Source organism: Pipra filicauda, unplaced genomic scaffold (assembly GCF_003945595.2).
Source record: "Pipra filicauda isolate LSUMZ 115617 unplaced genomic scaffold, ASM394559v2 scaffold445_size546734_pilon, whole genome shotgun sequence".
NCBI classification, from domain to species: domain Eukaryota; kingdom Metazoa; phylum Chordata; class Aves; order Passeriformes; family Pipridae; genus Pipra; species Pipra filicauda.
The window spans coordinates 138,403-144,693 of NW_024104582.1; positions in this window are offsets into that span (position 1 = coordinate 138,403).

Genomic DNA, 6,291 nt, shown 5'->3' on the forward strand with positions numbered 1-6,291 from the left:
TGCTTTTCTTTTGTCTCCTGCCTTTTTTCTCCTACATTGTTCAGCACTGCATCAGCTGGACACTGAACAGAGGTTTGTCTAAATGTCTGGGCTAATTTCCAAGTAGGTTCTTTGAACAGATGTTCCCACTGAATTTTAGCAAGGGCTTGTTTCCTTGTGCCTAGAACCTGCCATATGCTCACAAAAAGGCGCCTTTTTTTTCTGGGAGAACTGCCTTTTATACTCAGATTCAGTGAAAACCATTAGTTCAAAGTTCTGACCACTCTTTAGTTATTCAAACATGCATATATATGTGTATATATATATAGGTATCTTTTTAATTAACCACGTGCAATAAGTAAATTCCCTATATTGCACATTTTCCCATATCACTTAATAAACATGTTTTTTTTAGTGCAGGAGAAACCACCTCATTCCTTTTCATGAGAAGTTTCCACATCATTTCCTAGTCCTCAGATCACAGGTCGCCTAAGCAGAGTCAAGATTGTATTCTTCTTTCTGATGAATTTGCTCAGATGTTAGAATATTAAGAATAAAATGCGAATTTTGAAATTTAGTGACAGTGAGTGCAGCTCGATATTCACAAAACCTGTTACAGCTGAACACATTTTGCATTGTAGTTTTTAAGTAGCTGACATGTGACACAACTTGAATTGCAGTGACGAAGAAGACATTTTCTTTGGCTTGGCCAAACATAACAGTTACAGAAATCTTATCTGAAGAGCAGAGTCTGATTTCCTTCCAAACAACAGAAATATGAAATATTAGTGCTAGGAATCCAATGTTTAGGTCACATTGCCTGAGAGTAAATCTACATGTTTAGGTGCAGAAGATATGTATCCACTGTGACCAAGCTCTGAGCCAGACTACCACAGGAGAACAGTGTTAAGCCTGAGCTAATAAGCCTCACTAATAGAACAGATATCCTAGTTTACACTGAACACTATGCCAAAGCTATTCTGCAGTTCTAGACCACTGCACAAAAACTGTGTGTGTGCAGCTGCCTGCACCCAGCCATGAAGCCTCTGCTCTTTTCTTTTCCTCTCCATGTCATGCCTGGACTATTGGGTATGATCTGAGAACGTTGGTTCAGGTGTGCAGAAATTAAAATTATAAAAATTTCAAACACTTATTGAAGAACTAGCTATTTTACATAGCCTTGGTTAAAAAAAATAGACTTCGTTTTTTTCCCAGGTCTCTGGAAACATAGTTGCTTCTTTTAAAAACCTACTAAAAATGAGTTCAGTGATCTAGATACAAGTTTGCAAGGCATAATTATATCAAGGGAATACACGGACATCAGAGTCTGGAAGCAACTTGAGCAGGTTTTTTTCATAGTAGTAGACTCATAACAGAATTAAGCACTGAATTTACTGGGAATAAATGCAATTGTGCAAGATTTCTGATATCCACAATTTAAAACATTACTCGTTTATATATTTCAGAACAAATCTTTTGAAGTGGGAAAAGAATCTCATGTAATTGATTTGAAAAGGAACATGTTCTTGTCCCAATCTCTCTCAATGGCACTGCTAGGAGGAAACTGCTTGAAAATATCTCAGCCAATGCATGTTTTGCCTAGACAGAAAACAGCCCTTATTTGTTGTTATTTTAAAATTGTAGTCCCTTTGCTTTGCCAAAACTCATTCCAATACTTTCCAGTTTGTGTGGCATTTAATTCTTTCCATGTCATTTATTCATATCCACAATAAAAAATGTAACATCTGTATAGGAGTCCCTGAAAAAACGAATCCTTTTTATGAAATTAGGTTTTTAGAGTGCAAAGGAGTATGAAGTGGTCAGCACTAATATTTTGACAGATTGAAAGATTATTGAGAAGAACTTAATAGAAAAGGTATTTCGAAAGCAAATTAAAATCATTTTCACAGAAGTCAACATTTTCTTCATTATAATTCACTAACTGTGCTCTACTCTGCAGCTTATATAACCACTAGAATGTTACTGGAATTAGTCCATATTTAGCAGTGTTCCAACTAACTGGTATTTCTCAAAATCATATTTGTGCTCCAATAAAAGAAATTCTAAAAAATTCCTGTCACTCATTTTGATGTTATTACTTATAGAGTAAAACCATTTTATTTTTCTTGAGTTTTCTGTGCAGTATGCATGTTGCACTCTCTACCACGTTTTTTTTTGAAGGAGTCATTGCTTTACAAACACAAACTAACAGGACCCATTATGTTTGCCTGAGCAGTATTGACTACTCACGGACGTAGATTTTCATTCTTACAAAAGTCGTCCTTATAAAAACGAATGAAAACACTGATGTTCTCAGTCTTTCAATACTTATCTAAAAAGAGTAACAGCAAGGATCTTCATCCTCATTAAGACACTTTTTTCTTTGCACATTTACAAATTCCAAATTTAGATCTTATTATATGCTAACGAGCATTGCTGCACTGTGGCGTGTGAAATTCAGAATTGAATTGTTGAATTTAACAGGAATGGCCTGGATTTTCTGCATACATTATATGTATCTGAGCCAACAGAATTTCTTTTTAAAGTATGACAAATTCTACTTTTAGACAATGAATGTGGCAGCCAAACAGGAAATGGTTATGACTTTGTGTATTTTATCTCTTCTTTATACCAAATGTGTTCACCCAACGGTCTCATATCTCATAGTTCATAAATTACTAGGTTTATAGCCAATAACCTCATAATGATTATTGCAATAACAGCTATTTATAACTCTCTTCTAGTGCTAAAACAGTACAACCTACAGTAATTTCCACATTTTTAGACCAGGAAAAAGTAGGAGGGTAGCTTTATAGTGTCGTTATAGTGTGTTCCAGTCTTTGTTCAAGAAAGTTGTCCCAATGAACAGAATGGTCAGTTTAATAATTAAATTAGAATAGAATATCTGTGTGTTTAAGGACCATAAAGGAGGAGTTTTCTTGAAGATGGACCCTTTCCTCATTCCAAATGTAAAGGAGTCTGTTACAGTGATTATAATGATAATATTAAAGTAAAAGAATTTTATCTAACTTTTAAGCACTGACCAGCTGTATCATTTTTTTCCCTCTGATGTATTATACTTAGGGTAAAGTAAGGACTGGTAGCTGGAACTGATGTGAGGCACTAAAATATCTATGGGGAAATTTGTAGGCCAGAGATCCAGGAAGAGTTTGGTCTGAAATGGCTCAGTAGAGCTACTAACATTCCTTAATACAACAAAAAAGTTATTTAGTTAAGCTTTTGAATAAAAATTATGAAATTTTAGGAAGAAATATTTGCAGGAGAATAGCATTTCCAAGTATGTTTAGATCTACAAATAAACTAAATTGGTCCAAACCCATTTATTTTTAAATGCAATGTCTGAACTGGAAGTAAATTTTGTTCTTCTTATAATGTTCATGTGCTTTTCTATTTTTTTACAAAAAAAGGTGAATAATCTTATAAACAATATAATACTTTCCTCCCATTGCTTCAACTAATATCTGATTTCTCTAAATTTCTGTATTTACTCATTGAATGGTGAAAGGACAAATTAAATCAACCAGCTGAAATACCACACCATGTATATGTATCTAATTCTGCCGATATCTTTCTTCCAGTGTTTACATCTTTAAGACTTATTTGTGTGGGTACACAAAATTCCTTATACTGGTTAAAGTTCTTATTGTTTTCTATTCCTTTTTAAACTTCAGTCTCTTAATTTTTTTCTTAACAAGCTAATGTTAAAAAACATGATGATGTAAAAAAACATGCGGGTGGAAGACATTTCTAACTTAAAGTGGAACCTTCATTATATATGAAGAACCCCCAACATTTTCTGTTGATGAAGTTTCTCAAAAGCAAATAATCACAGAAGGCTACAAAGAATTGGCTTTAGTTACAGCTTTGAGAAATAAATATGCTGCAACCGTTTCTAAAACTCTTTTAAACAAAAAAAGTAAGTATATTGATTTTATATTCAAATAAAGGCCAATCTAACAGAGTTTTTCAAAGTTATTAATTAGTTATTAATATTTAGGATAATCTGATTATTAGTTATGTTTTAGGTCTCTCTAAATCTATAATTCTAGTCAGTGATGTCTCTTCTTCCTCTTTTCTAGTTATCTTGAGTATTGACATCCTTATCTCAATATTATTTTTTCCTTTTATTTTTCTCATTAGAACTGGTGTCCATCCATGGAACAGTCTACAAGTATTTTCTCTGAGTAGAAAATTTATGGTAGGAGTATTCTGGGATAAAAAAATCACTTGTGATAAACTCGATTGCAATGAGGTGAGATACCATGCATTGATCGGTGTTCAAGTTGTTCAAGTACAAGGTTCTGGTCAAGGCAACAAGAACTCTGATCTGTGAGCACCTACTGTCAAATACACACACACATTTCATATTTCTGTCACTTGGCATCAGTCCAGGGTGACTGGGTTCAAGACTGTTTCAACATTACGTCATGGTAGATACAACCATCGAATTTGGAGCTGAATAGCTTCTAAATGTAAACACTTCAGATTCAAGATGTGCAGGTTTTAATACATTTTGAGACTTTCATAGAATATAAAGCCAAAAAAACAGCGTGTTAGATGATTTATTGAGACTAAGTTTCACCCAGATGGCCTATATCAAGCCTGAAGTCCTTAATCAGTTTAAAACATCAGTTTTTGAGCCTTGAAAAATAAAGCTTTACCTCAGAAGCAAAATGCAAAAGAAACTGGGTTATTATACCAGTCATTAGGTTCTGTTGTTGGTAGGAAAATGAATTGGCCAAAACCAAAATAAGCCTCATAATTTCTATGTTTCTGTCTTTGTGTAATGTTTAACAGCTTATAGCCTGGATGAAAGAGAAAAGGGACTACACAGGAGGTTATCACAGAAAGTTTGTATCTGGAGTTACAAAGCCAAGCTGGTATGTTCTGTAAACACTGATGATATTCAACTTTCTAGTTTCCACCTTTTCTGTGGAACGCTTGCCTTGTAGAAGAAGGCTTTTTGAAAACATTTTTCTTCAGAGAAAAAAAAAAGACCCTGGCAAAATTTTGACACACAGGAAAAGTGTAGAGAAAAATAAAACATACAAGAAAGGTTTTTGGTAAATTAATGCTTTAAGCCAGACTTCACAAATATTAACTGTCCAAAATGAGTAAGAAATGGAATAATTTTTAGTACTAAGTAGACTCAGTCAGGATAAAACCTCTCATGAAACATAGATCTACAAAAGAAAATCAAAATTATTTTCAAGGGGGAATGGGCTATTAATTACAAAATAACAAATAATAAAAAATATAAAAGGAGATGATGTTCATAAAATCATAAAATCATAGAATATCACAAATTGGAAGGGACCCACAGGAATCATCAAAGTCCAACTCCTGGTGCTGCACAGGACATCCTCAAGAGTCATACCACGTGCCTCTTTCCTGGGGAACCTCTTCCAGTATCGAACTACCCTCTGGGTGAAAAACCTCTCCCTGATATAGAACCTAAACATCCCTCAACTCAGCTTCATGCCATTCCCTCGAATTGCGCCACTGGTCACCACAGAGATCAGCATCTGCCCCTCTTCTTCCCCTCATGAGGAAGTTTTAACTGCAATGAGGTCTCCCGTCAGTCTCCTCTTCTCCAGGCTGAACAGACCAAGTGCCCTCAGCCGGTCCTCCTACAGCTTCCCCTCCAGATCCTTCCTCGTCTTTGGTGTCCTCCTTTGGACACTTTCTAATAGCTTAATATCTTTCCTATATTGCAGTGACAAAAACTGCACGCAAGATGAGGCACCCTCAGTGCAGAGCAGAGCAGGACAATCCCCTCCCTCAACCAGCTGGCAATGCTTTGCCTGATGCCCCCCAGGACACAGTTGGCCCTCCTGGCTGCCAGGGCACTGCTGACTCAGATTCAAGTTGCCATCCACCAGGATGCCCAGGTCCCTTTCTGCAGCGCTGCTTTCCAGCACCTCATTCCTTAGTCTGTACATACATCCAGGGTTGCCCCATCCCAGGTGCAGAATCCAGCACTTGCCCTTGTTAAACTTCATACAACTGTTGATTGCCCAATCCTCTAATTTGTCGAGGTCTCTCTGCAGGGCCTTTCTGCCTTCCAGTTCCTCCCAGTTTAGTGTCATTGACAAATTTACTTAATACTCCTTTGAGTTCTGTGTCTAAGTCATTAATGAAGATGTTGAAGAGTTGCCAATGAACTCACCATGCTCTGAAGAGTATTGTGCTATGCCTCGGGGACAGCAGAAAGATCTTTCCAGAAAGGGAGAGATTTTTCTGTATGTGGAAAATAATATGAAGAGAAAAAAAAAAAACAAAAAAAAAAAA